Raw genomic sequence first — 13,497 nt, 5'->3', positions numbered from 1 at the left:
GGAGCACTGTACTTAGCTCTAGCTGGGAAATTCTTTTCCTCTGTGTTGATGAAGACCTTCCTTAGGTCCCTCCTTCTAGCTACTGTGAGGGAGGACCAAGGAGTGCCTCCATAAAGATGCTAGTAAAGTGAGCCTGAGTTCGGCTGAAAGAAGCAAGTATCCTTATCAAGTAGCAGCGCAGAGAATAGAGTGCTCAGCGTTTACATACATTCAGCAAATCATACCCTTAATTTAAAAAAACAATGGTGAAACAAAGCCACAGGCATGGATACTTTATATTTTCAACGTCACCAGGGATAGCCACAAAAAATCTTTGAACCATAGATTAGACACAACTAAACACAGAATTTGCAGAAAACATCTCCTGACTTCCCCTACTGCATTCCTACCTTTGCCCCTCACTCCAAGCTGTCAGTCTTGAAGAAAATAAGGACAACTAACGTGCCCTGAATAATCTTGGGTTATATAAGGAATAACACAGACACTGTTTTGATCTCTCACAAAAATCATGATTTTTTTTCTTCTTCTAGAAAAACATCTTTAACATTTGTTAAAATGGCACTGGTCATTTAACAAACTAACATGGGTGACATCAGAATGTGTGTCTTTACAATAAAAGATAAGCAAAAAAAAGGAAACAAATGTTCTTTTCCATTTCATTAAGCTGAACAGACAATTATAAGGTTGGCCTTTCCTGATACCGCATAATCACAATGCACTATGAATGTAGCCCACAAAAAGCTACAAGTTGGCCATTATCTCCATCAATCAGCTCTACTACTAACAGTTTTTAACTTGGGTTTTCCTTGGCTAGTAGAAAATCCTCCAAGTCATGCTCTTCCTAAGAAACTGTCTGCTTCCCCTTGCACTTAATATGGCAAAGCTCAAGTCTATCTCTGACAGGTTCAGAGTCCCACTTTATAACCACTCAGAGTAAAACATGAATATACAGTTTAAGTGGGGGTGTTCCATAACAGATACAATGTGTACATTATAGTAGTCAGAGAGCTGGGGCCAAGGAATGGGCATGTCCTAGACAGCATCTTCTATGCCTGCAATTCTCAACTTTGGCTACATACTAGAACCTTCTGGGGAACATATAGAAAACACATGACTCCAGGAACATGGGTTTCTGTGAGGAAACCTCGGACATCTATGGGACCTCCTGTAGACGTTCAGTACTCATCCCTAGCATAGGTGTGGACTTTGGGAGCCCATTCCATATAGAGGAATACTCCCTGAGCCAAGACACACGGGGGTGGGCCTAGGCCCTATCCCAAAGGATACAATAGACTCTGATGACACCCTGTGGAAGGCCTCACCATCCAGGGGGAGCAGAAAGGATATGTGATAGGTAGGGTTATAGTTGGGGGGCATGGTAGGGAAGGAGGGGAGGGAGAAGGGAACTGGGATTGTCATGTAAAACAATCCTGTTTCTAATTCAAATAAAAAAGTTGAAAAAAAAAAAGAAAATACATGATGTACGTTGGGGGCTCCATGTTCATAGTTCCTGATTATTTGGCCTGGGGAAGAACCAGGATATTGGATTTTTTAAAAAAAATTCTAAGTGACTCTAATGAACATTGAGGATTGAGAACAAATTCTTTAGAACAATGTTTTCCATCATTTCCCTCCCTCGATATCCTTTCTCCTTCCCAAGCTGGATTCCTTTCTTCCTCCAGTTAGTACTCCCTCTGCTTTCTGGTCACATGTATTCTATGACCCGATTTCCTAGCTTCTTTAAAATATCTTTGTCCCTTCTCATGCACTCTCTCCTAGTTTTGTGACCCACAAACACACATATAAATATAAATATATATGTACATGTTATTTTATCTTAAAATTTTATTTGCTTTTATTATGTGCTGAATGTATTCCTTTTGCCATGGCTTTTTGTTTCTTTTGTGCAACTTCATTCTACTTCAGAGTGAATCATCTCAATGAGGCAGGGGGACCTCCATAAGCAAAGGGATGGATCTTGGGTCATACGGTCACTTGGATGTGTTCAATGACTAGAGAATCTATACTTAAGCCATATATATTTTTAAACATGTGCAATAAAATTCATCACTCTTTGGCCCTGTATCCACTCCCATTGCTGGCCCAGCCAACTCCACTATTGCAATGCAAGAACAGCACACTTGATTTTTTTAAGGGGTCATATTTCAGATGCTTGGTGGCTCTGAAATTGAACATGAAGATTTTACCTTCTTGATTTACACGGTGTATGTGGGGATGGATGGGTGGGTGTATGCTTCACAAATCAAAGAAAACATGTAGTACTTTAGACAAAGGCTTCTTAAACCATTTCCACGCATATCTGCTTTTTTTTCCTAATAAGTATTTGTGTGGCTTTGCGTGGGGATGTAGGTATATAAAATAGGTATACAGATCATGCACTTACTGATGAGAAATCATGAAGAAGTTTATTTTTTAAACAATAATTTAGTGCACATATATAATTTTGCCAGCTATTAAAATGAAAACAAATCTACATACTAATGAAATGGATATCCTTGTTTATTTTTCACATAAATAATTAAATTTTGCCAGAATATTTACTACCCCAGGACATAGATCATCTTCAATGTTTTTCAGAGGTGATTGATATTTTGATTTTGTAGTCATCAACACTAAGAATGCCATAAAAATACACAGTACAAAATTGCAGAAGCATGTTTAGGGCCATTTCAGAAATTATCAGAAGTTCTGTCATATACCTTAGCCAAACTTCACTGAGCATTTTTTATAAAACTCTATTACCATAATTAGAAATTTTTAAAATTAAACATTCTAATGAAATAGAATCCAAAAATAAAATCATTTGATACTGATATGCTGAGGAATGACAATAGGAAAACATTGAAAATCTTTGTTTTCCATAATTGAACAACATGATTTCATAAGAGCATAAAATATTGTATGTACAGTAAAAAACAGTACAATTTCTAGCATTCAACACTAGGCTCTGAGTTAATGTTTTTCAAGCAACATTTGTTGGTGATGCATTGGTGTGAAGATTAGTGCAGTGCAGGGAGTCTGTTTTGTGTCAGACCTAGGCTATAATGAAGTTGCACTATGCAATGTGAGCATTTGCTATCAGAAATATCTAGGATTCATCATGCATTTGATTTTGGATTAATTTTTGTCACTTCAGACCCATTAACCTTTTGCTACTGCCAAAGTTTTTTATTTTATTTTAAACTTCAGATAAAGATTCCATATAGGGTCCTGATCCACAGTTTAAGAAGCTGGTCTCAGGGCTGGAAACATGGCTCAGTGGTTAAGAGTGCTTCCTGTCCTTCAAGAGAACCTGAATTTTGTTCTGAGCACCCACATCAGGCAACTGTAACTCCAGCTCTATGGGATCTGATGTCCTCTTCTGACTTCAGTGGGCACTTGCATACAGGCAGCCTAGATTCACACGGACACACATACACACATATAAAAGAAAACAATTTAAAAAGAAGCCAGGCTCTAGACTATATTTCTCCAACTCAGAGCTCTTGATACTTTGGGCCACATCATTCTTTGCTTTGTGGGCTGCCATGATGCTTAGCAGCATCTCTGCTTCCCCTCCCCCACTACGTACTAGTGGCATTCCTTTCTCTGCAAACAGTCAAAAGTATCCACAGACACTGTCACATTTCCTGGTGGATAACCGCCCCCCCCACACACACACTATCTTGGCTAATGCACATGGACTGATAGAACAGATGGTAAGTTTGGGAGTTGGAGGTTCAGCTCTGAAATAAACCCCAAGGAATGGAAAGCACTGTTTAATAGCACATTCTCAGCCTAGAAGGAGGACTATTGATGGGGCTCGTATTATAGGCTTTTTAGGATTAATAGGCATATAAAGTAAATTCTCTTATTTGTTTGTAGCCTATACTTGAATATAAAAATCCATGCCCAAGTTATTTATATAATATAAAAGACCCATGTCATTGAAATAAAAAGGCTAATTATTCTTTTTCTAATCCTTTTATTTCTTCCCCCCTGGCATGGGCAGCTCTTCTCTTCCATTCCCACTTCTCTACAGAGAAATGTTCTAACCCTGCACTGTCTAATGGGCTAGTCACTACTACATGTGACTTAAGATATTTAATCTCAGGGCTGGAGAGATGGCTCAACACTGGCTGCTCTTCTAGAGGGTCTGGGTTCAATTTCTAGCAACTCACATGGTAGCTCACAAGCATCTGTAGCTCCAGTTCAGGAGACCCAATGCCCTTGTCTGGCCTTCACAAGCACCAGGCACACACATGGTGCATAGACATACCTGCAGACAAAACACCCACCCATACATATAAAATTTCCAATTTCCAATTTTCAAAAAGGATACTTAATCTGACTTTAGCTGCCTGCTCCAAACCTTTCTCAACTCCCTTGTTTCCTTTGTATAGCCTGTGCTACTGTAGGAGAGACCAGGCTTACCTGGAGTCTTGGCACATGTTTTTTTTCTTTGCCATGGGGTGCCCTTTCACTTGGCAGGCTCATACTTGATCTTCAGATTCAATTCAAATGTCTTCCCAAACTCCTCCCACTCCAGCTCTCTGGATCCCAAACAATTGCTCCATTCACGGTTGCTCCACCAACACCTATCATATACTAGTCAAGTCTTACTATAAGTAGTTGTTTCCATATCTGCTCTGCAAATAAGAATAATGCAAAGTCAAGGACAGGTTTTATTCTTTGTATTACCAAAGGCTGTCGGGAAAAGGAAAGTTTGTATTACTGTGCAGAAAGGTTGCTTCTTCTCAGACCAAGCAGAAGAATATATAGTGATATTTGACCCATTCTATTGAGAAGGCAACTGAAACTTAGAGTTCTTAGACACCTTTTCCAGAATCACACAGTTGTTAGTGTTCAGATATGAATTTGGATCTTTGAACGTGAAACTTACATATGCATCTTTTGGACTTCAAATATTCCATTTTTTAAATGGCTCCATATTGGAAGGGATGCTTTAGAGTTCCCCCATATTGTTCATCCCTGGTTCTGCTTTCCCTTGCCAGATGAATCTTGTACAAAAGGACACTGTTAATGAATACATTAATTTTGCCAGATATGGTCCGAGTGGAAATCATATTTAAAATATATTTCAGATAGCCATGGTGGCCCAGGCCTGTAAGTTCTGCACTTGGGACATAGAAGTTAGAAGATCAGATGTTCAAGGTCATCTTCAGCTACATAGCAAGTTTATACCATTTGGGTATCTCTGAGACCACCATGACCAGCAGTGTAACAGTGCAAGGGAGGGAAGAAAGTAGTTTGGTTCAACATGACTCAGTAGCTGGTGTTAGTTCTAACTTGAGGAGTCTAGCCCTGAGTAGTTTATTTTAGGCATCTTTAAGCACGGAACAATTTAGTAAAAACTTTTCTCGTGATAATTAACTCAATTTTGTGTGTACAACAAAGCAAACACAGATCTCCTAGGGTAGCAAAGTAAACGAACTAAAGATCAGATGTGACTATACTGAAACTCCTATAAAGAACATGTGACACCATCCATAAAATCACATTCTATAAGATTGACTGTATGTGACACCTTCCATAAAGATAATTTCTATAGATTGAGAAAAACAAACTCACGATAAGGGTCTGTGGGAGGATCCAGTATGGAATAGTCTTGGCCACACAGATAGTGTAATGATCACAAGGCTATTGACCACACCTGTTCCCAGCATTCTAAGCAGACAACAGGTTATGCAACCCTTTCTTTAAAAGGACAACCCTGTGTGTTTAATATTCCAGGTTCCCTTAGTGCTTATCTGTGCCTCCTGTAAGACTAGCCCTGGCTACTCAAGACCATGTCTCAAAATGTAGCAAGCAAAAATTAAGTAATTTTTCTGAGGTTGTGGGACATAGAGAATAAAGACATACTGAAACAGACACTTTCTACATTGTCTAAACTCTAGCTCTTCCCACCTCTTCTCACCAACACATTGGAGGTCCCCTATATACACAGTCTTTCTCTTGCTTCTATCTTTCCTGGACTTCTGTTGTGGAGGGCTCTAGGGATTTTTATCTGGGCCTTCTCTCTTCTCTGCATGCTCAACAGGGCAACCCCATCTTATTCTTTGCCTTTAAAATGTTCTATACAAGAATTCTAGGTTGGTAACACAATGGTCAAGTAGATATCCCTAAATGGAGGCTTGTGAGCACTGTGACCTCAACATGAACCAAAGAGATTTTTTTCCTTTGGCAATTAGGTTTTCTCCATCACGCCTCACAACTCAGTGAATGATGTAACCTCCTCCTGCCCAAGTTGTTCTTATGATATTATTTTAATTTGCTGCAGTGTTAGAGATTCTGTGTGCTAGGGAAACACTCTGCAACTGAGCTATGTTCCCCTCAAGTCACTGCTCTTAATTTCTGCTTTCTGCTTTCTCTCACCCTCCACACACAGTCCTACTGGAACAACAAGTCCAAGGAATTCAATTTCCAAAACATTTCCCAAATATATCCATTCATCTCCATGTCCACCTGTGTCACCACTGTTTGCCTCCTGGGGCTAATACAAGAACTTCTTCTAGTTTTCTTTGTTATTGCATGAACAGTTTTGAAAAATGAAAATCATATCATATTACCTCCATGCTCAAATCTAATTAATAACTTCTCATTCTTAGATGAAAAAAATATCCTTCTTTGATCTAGCTTTTAATGTCCTTCAAAGGCTAGTCTCTATCCATCAGACACTACAAATCACAGGCAGCCGCATCACAGTTCTTTCTGCTTCTGCCACACATATATGTCTTCTCAACTAAGGGCCTTAGCTCTAACTGATCCTGTGGCCTGGGATGCGCCTCCTTCCCTGGCATTCTTATGGCTAATCCATCCTTGTTTTTAGTCTTCCAGCTTCAATGTCCTCTCTCCAGAGAGGTTTTCCCTGACCACTTTGTCCAAAGGAGCCTTGTATTTCTTATATATTGCCTTTGTTCCTGACAGCAGGAACTAGACTAATTTTGTTGAAGATGTGCCTAACGTCAGCAGTCTGGGAAAGAAGATAAGGCTCCTTCCTATGTTGTGGGTGTCTCAAGAGCTTAAATCATACTGGAGCATTAAGGGGAAGAGCTTGAAAGGTCACAGTGAGTGCACTGCTCCTCTTCCTACCACATATTTCAGTTTGGATAGGATTGTGACAAGAGCAAAAAACCCAAATCTTTGTTATTATTGGCCATAGAATCTCATAGTGGTTAACTTCCCCTGGCAAACACATTTGTCTGCTGCTTAGGATTCTATTTAATATCTCTTTACATCACCATATGAGAAGCAATGTTGAAAGTCAACTCACTCACCTCCTCTGAGAAGTCCTTCTGACTTCCCTGGCTGGTTTTCACATTCCCACAGCACCATGTATATTGGATGGTTATATCCCAACCACATTTTACATATTGGAAACATATTACATACTGTTTCCCTCAAGGGACTATGTGTTTGTTGAAGTCTGAAACCATATTTTATTCTTCTCTAAGTCTGTCAGGGTATCTGGCAGCACAGTAAGGCTTTGGCTCATAAACAAGTTTTGGGAAGTTCAGACCTTAATGGAGGACAACAACATTTCACACAACTTTTAACAGTATTAGTAGAAGTAGTAGGCAAGGAATACAAAGTGGAGAAGCATTTTGTGAGCAAGAATTTGTTTGGATGAAAACAAACTTTGGAGTTCTTAGATCAAAATCCAACAATCATCACATCATTTTAGATAATTTTTAAAATTCGGGCAAGTTCTAGAGAAAAAAATCCCTGCAAGGTTCCTTTCAGTGCTTTAGACCTAAAGAATAAATACTGAATGGGCAGACGAATGTCACAAATGAGAAGAAATACTTCTGCCAGTTAATATTTTATAATTCTCTGACCTTATGAGTGGGAGCACCTACTAAGTTCTTTTTATACCTTGACAGTGACATTGTAGAGATTTACATTGATAACCAGGCATTATGGAGTTAGAACTCACACAAACTGCCTCCATCAAACCAGGGAAGCATTGAGACCATTGCTTTAGCGTCTACTCCCCAGAGTGGCCGAGACACACATGTGCCTCTTGGCCATTTTCAAGGTGCAAATTTGTTGTGTTTTAGGTTCTGCACATTGCTCTTGGGGACAGATGGTTAATTGCCTTTCTTTGGGCACTAATACACCCCCAGAAAAGGTGTGAGGAGGCACTAGGGGTAAGAGGACCCTCTCACACAGCAGGCCCGGGTCTCTCACAGAGTTGGGATTGTTGACCCACTGATTGGGTTTGAAAGCCTTTTCAGTCACACAAAACCTCCAGTTTTTCTATTAGCATATCAGAGGTGGCCGCAGTGGTGGGAAATGCTTCAGCCAACAAAAGACACAGTTCAGTGGCATTGTCTTATTGGTGCTTACAGAAGCAGAAAAAATGATCATCTGGCCAAGGCTGCTGTGATAGACAGATGTTGACATATTTTTTGGGGGGTGACCCAAGTCTTTCACTCCCCCACCCTCCCATCACCACTTTATCTGTTCTGAACACTGCAGCTGGGCCCCCTACCCAGGCATAGCTCCTTCACTAGGGAAAGCCACGCCCACACCTCTCTTTTGCTAAAAGGAACACAAAGTTTCAGCTGCAACCAGGAGTTTGTTTCCATTCCACCCCTGAACTTGAAACTTTTATTTGAAATATAACTTGTTCACAAATAGAGGAGTCCTTTGCCAGACTAAGAATAAATCCCTGCTCATGTCACAGAGCCTCTTCTTAGGAACCAGTAATCTTAGACTCATATTAGTAGAAATGATAAGTTTACATGCTGATTTTCCATCTAGGAAGTTGGGGATCAGTATCCTATGCTCTGTTGGAATAGCTTACGTCCAGAACAATTTTGTCCCCAAGGAATACTGGATAATGTCTGGAGACATTTTTTATTGTAACTACTAGTGTGGGAATCTGACGGGCCAGAAAGGCTTCTAAATGCATTTACTTGCCTTAAAATGTCAATGGCATCATTCCTGGGAATTTTGTCTATAGCAATGGTTCTCAACCTGTGGGTCTCAACTCCTTTGAGGATCCAATGACTCCTCATATACCATATATCCTGCATATCAGATATTTACATTACGATTCATAACAGTGACAAAATGACAGTTATGAAGCAGTAATGAAATAATTTTATGGTTTGGTGTCAGCAGTAGGAAGGTTGAGAACCACTAATCTATAGTCTTCTTTATGAACATAATTTACAGATTCTTACACAGACAAATTAATATTGATAAATGGGTACTTTATCAATAAGGGGCTTAGCTCCATCTTTGTGTTCATTACATTAGAGTGTTGAACAGTGTTTGGCAAGTAAAGTTTAAATTATAATAGCTAATCTTTGGCTGCATCCTTGAGAGATTTAATGTAAGCAATGGGTGTCAAATCTTAGAAAATTACATGTTGAGTATAGAAAGATGAAAACGCAGTCATTTGACTTTTCATAGCAAAAAAATGTTATCTTTAACTTCATGCTCAATTGAGTGTTAAATATAATCCAAGTGGCATAAAATTAGTTTGAATAATTCTTCATCCTCAGTTGGAAATATTTATAGCCTTTTAGAAAATAACATGTTGGAGTGCATTATACAGTTGTTCAATTAGATAAATAGATTGATGATAGATAATCAAGTTTATATAAAAAACTAAAGATTGCAGTTAATTTTAATATCATGTTTGTTTGGTTCTAAATTTTCAATTTAATATCTATAAGTTAGAACAAATTTAATCAAATAAATATATATATCAAATATATAAGTCAGAAGATACAGAGACAGAAATGTATATTACATTTACTAGATGTAAGTTCTGCGCATTTATCAAAAGGCTGCAGATTAAAAACACTAAGCAATATTCATGACCTCTTATTATAGTCATTGATATTTGATGTTAATTGTTGTCATTTTGAAGGATAAAGTGCATTTTGGCCAGAAAAATAATCACAGGTTATTATAATAGTTATTATAAAAAAGAATATGAATTGAAGACCAGCTGGTTGTGGTGGCACATGCCTATAATCCCAGCACTCAAGCAGTAGAGACAAAAGGATCGGGAGTTCAAGGTTATATTCAGTTACAAAGTGAGTTCAAGGTCACCCTGGGCTATGTAAAACCCCCGTCTCAAAACAGAAAGTCCAAAAAGAAATAAATACATAGCAAACTAATTCCCTTAATTCACCTTTAAATATCTTTTGTTATAAGCTGGTTGATAGACAGTCTTTTCATTCAAATTTGTTATTAAAATCACCTGATTGATTATTAAGCCCAAGGCAATTAAATATTTTAGTTATTTTAAATATTTTAGTTATATTCTCTGGGGAAGGTATTTCACTGCTGGTTAGCATATTTTTATTTTCTATAAAACATAGTGTCATATATTCTACCACAGTGGTTGATGTTAGAATTAATTGAGGCCTGAAGTCATACTCATTTCTGGGAACTGGAGTTCCCAGAAAAAAAGAAAATCTGCACCTGTGTTAAAAATTGTACAAATGACTGAGCTCTGTGATTGTATGAAGTCAGAACATTGCAGATCAGAGGCAAATTATCTTTGGGTGCTTTTAGTCTCTCTGAAAGCCATCCATTACCTTCTGCTGTCTGGTTTAACAGTATTGGGATTATCAAAGCCTTAAAAATGTCTTTGCAGCAGACCACTAGCTTCCAGCAACCTAATAGCTAAGATTATCACCAGAAAGCACCCGAAATCTATAGAAGATATCCTCCTGCTTTGATGTAAGCAGCTTAGCTGCAGTTCCCGTCAACATATTTGGTAAATGCTTTTATATTTGACTTTGTCTTTTCTGTAACAAATAAAATCTCACATAATTACTTCCATAGTGGAACTCATCTTTCCTGATTACCTGAATCCCCATTCCCAAGCCATGTTGACTCATGCTTGCCTTGAGAACAGGCTATTTCTAACTCGCTTTGAGGTGAAAGCTGTGTTTTGTCAACCAGTCTTCACTAGACTGTCTGAAGCAGAATATCAGTTGCTGAAGATGAGACATTGCTATTATAACTAAACAAAACTACTACAACCACCATACTACCATCATACACATACTCACATACTCACACACACACTCACACACTCACACACTCACACACTCACAACTCATTCACACACTAGACATACACACACACACACAAACTCACACATATACACACTCATACACACATACTCACTCAGACTTACACACTCACTCACACACACGTACAAGCACTCAGACTCATTCACTCACATGTAAACACAGGGCAATTCTGAAGCACAGACTTCATTAAACATAAAACTGGCAAGTAAAGTAGGAAATTATCAACCAGGCATAAGCAGAGTCATTTGGACGAAAAGAGAATCTTTAGCATGAGACCATGTTCCTGGGTTCATAGTTGAGATTGCCACCCTCGGTGGTGAGAATTCATTAAAGAACTGAGAGAAGCAGCAGAACATAGCAACATTGACAGAATTACCCCAACCCAGACACTAACATCCACAAATCCACAAATCAGAGACTGATCAAGATCTTTATAGAAAAAAAATCATTGAAAATTAAAAATGAAAGACGAGACAGAAAAAAATCTATTGTTGCATAGCCTTTTTATAAAAAAAAAAAAACTATGTTAAAACTTGAAAAATAGGTGAAAATGCCACTTGATGATCTTGGTTTTCAACAACTAAAATATAGTTATATAAACCCAAAATGTTTGATTTTAGGTAACAATTGTCATGAAAGAAATCTCACATATTTCCTTAACATATGTGAGATCCTTGATTTAATCATCAGTACAAAAGAGAAGGAGGTAGAGGAGCCAACAATAATAAAACAATATACATTTGCATACAAGTCATATATATCTTCCTCTTTTAGTCATCTCTGGATTACATATAATATTGAATACAGTGTCAGGGTGTACTAAGTGTTTATAGTGTATTGGTTAGGAAACAATTATAAGAAGAAGAGTCTGTATGTAATAAGGCATTCTTTTTTCAAACACTTTCATATGCAGTTGATTGGGTAGGCAGCTACAGAACTGCCCTCCTCAGTCATGGAGGACAGACCGTAAAATAAGAATGCTGTGACATATAGAAGAATGCAAAGAGATAAATATCTATCCAAATGCACAAAACTCAAGTCCAAATGGATCAAAGATCTCAACATAAATCCAGATACACTGAATCTAATACAAGAGAAAGTGGGAAGTAGCCTTGAATTCATGGGCTCAGGAGACCACTTCCTGAATATAATAACAGCAGTAGCACAGACACTGAGAGCCACAATCAATAAATGGGACCTCCTAAAACTGAGAAGCTTTTGTAAGACAAAACAGCAGCCTACAGAATGGGAAAATATCTCCATCAACCCCACATCTGACAGAGGGCTGATCATATATATATATATATATATATATATATATATATATAATATATAAAGAACTCAAGAAACTAGACACCAAAATACCAAATAATCCAATTAAAAATGGGGTACAGATATAAACAGAGAATTCTCAACAGAAGAAACTCAAATGGCTGAAAAACATTTAAGAAATTGCTCAACATCCTTACCCACCAGGGAAATGCAAATCAAAATGACTCTGAGATACCATCTTATACCTATCAGAATGACTAGGGTCAAAAACACCAATGACAACTTATGCTGGAGATGATATGGAGTAAGGGGAACACTCCTCCATTGCTGGTGGGAGTGCAAATTACTTGTACAGCCATTTTGGAAATCGATATGGAGGTTTCTCAGAAAATTGGGAATCAATCTATCTCAAGACCCAGCAATACCACTCTTGGGCATATACCCAAAAGATGCTCAATCATACTACAAACTCACTTGCTCAACTATGTTCACAGCAGGTTTACTCATAATAGCCAGAAGCTGGAAATAACCTAGATGCCTCTCAACCGACGAATGAATAGAGAAAATGTGTTACATTTACACAGAAGAGAATTACTTGGCAGTAAAAACACAATGACATCTTTAAATTTGCAGGCAAATGTATGGAACCAGAAAAAAGAAAACATCCTGAGTGAGGTAACCCAGACACAGAAAGACAAACATGGTATGTATTCACTCATAAGTGGATATTAGACATAAAGCAAAGGATAAGCAGGCTACAATCCACAAGCCCAGAAAAGCTAGGTAACAAGGGAGACCCTAAGAGGGATACACATGGAGGGCCCCAGGAAGGGGAAATAGTTAAGATCTCCTGGCTAAACTGCAAGTGGGGTAGAAGGGAGGGAATGAGGGATGGGAACACGAGGGTTCTAGAAGACAGAGGGGGAGAACAATGAAAGAGATATCTTGATAGAGGGACATTATTGGGTTTGGGAGAAACCTGGTGCTAGAGAAATTCTCAGCTATCCACAAGAATGACACTAGCTAAGACTCTTAGCAATAGTGGGGAGGGTGTCTTCCCCTTTAATCAGATTATAGACTATGTCATAACAGAACCTATATCCAGTAACTGGTAGAAGCAGATGCAGTGACTCACACA

The sequence above is a fragment of the Cricetulus griseus genome, chromosome X (genome assembly GCF_003668045.3).
Source record: "Cricetulus griseus strain 17A/GY chromosome X, alternate assembly CriGri-PICRH-1.0, whole genome shotgun sequence".
Classification (NCBI taxonomy): Eukaryota; Metazoa; Chordata; class Mammalia; order Rodentia; family Cricetidae; genus Cricetulus; species Cricetulus griseus.
The sequence above is the reverse complement of the archived record's forward strand: the minus strand, read 5'-3'. Positions refer to the sequence as shown.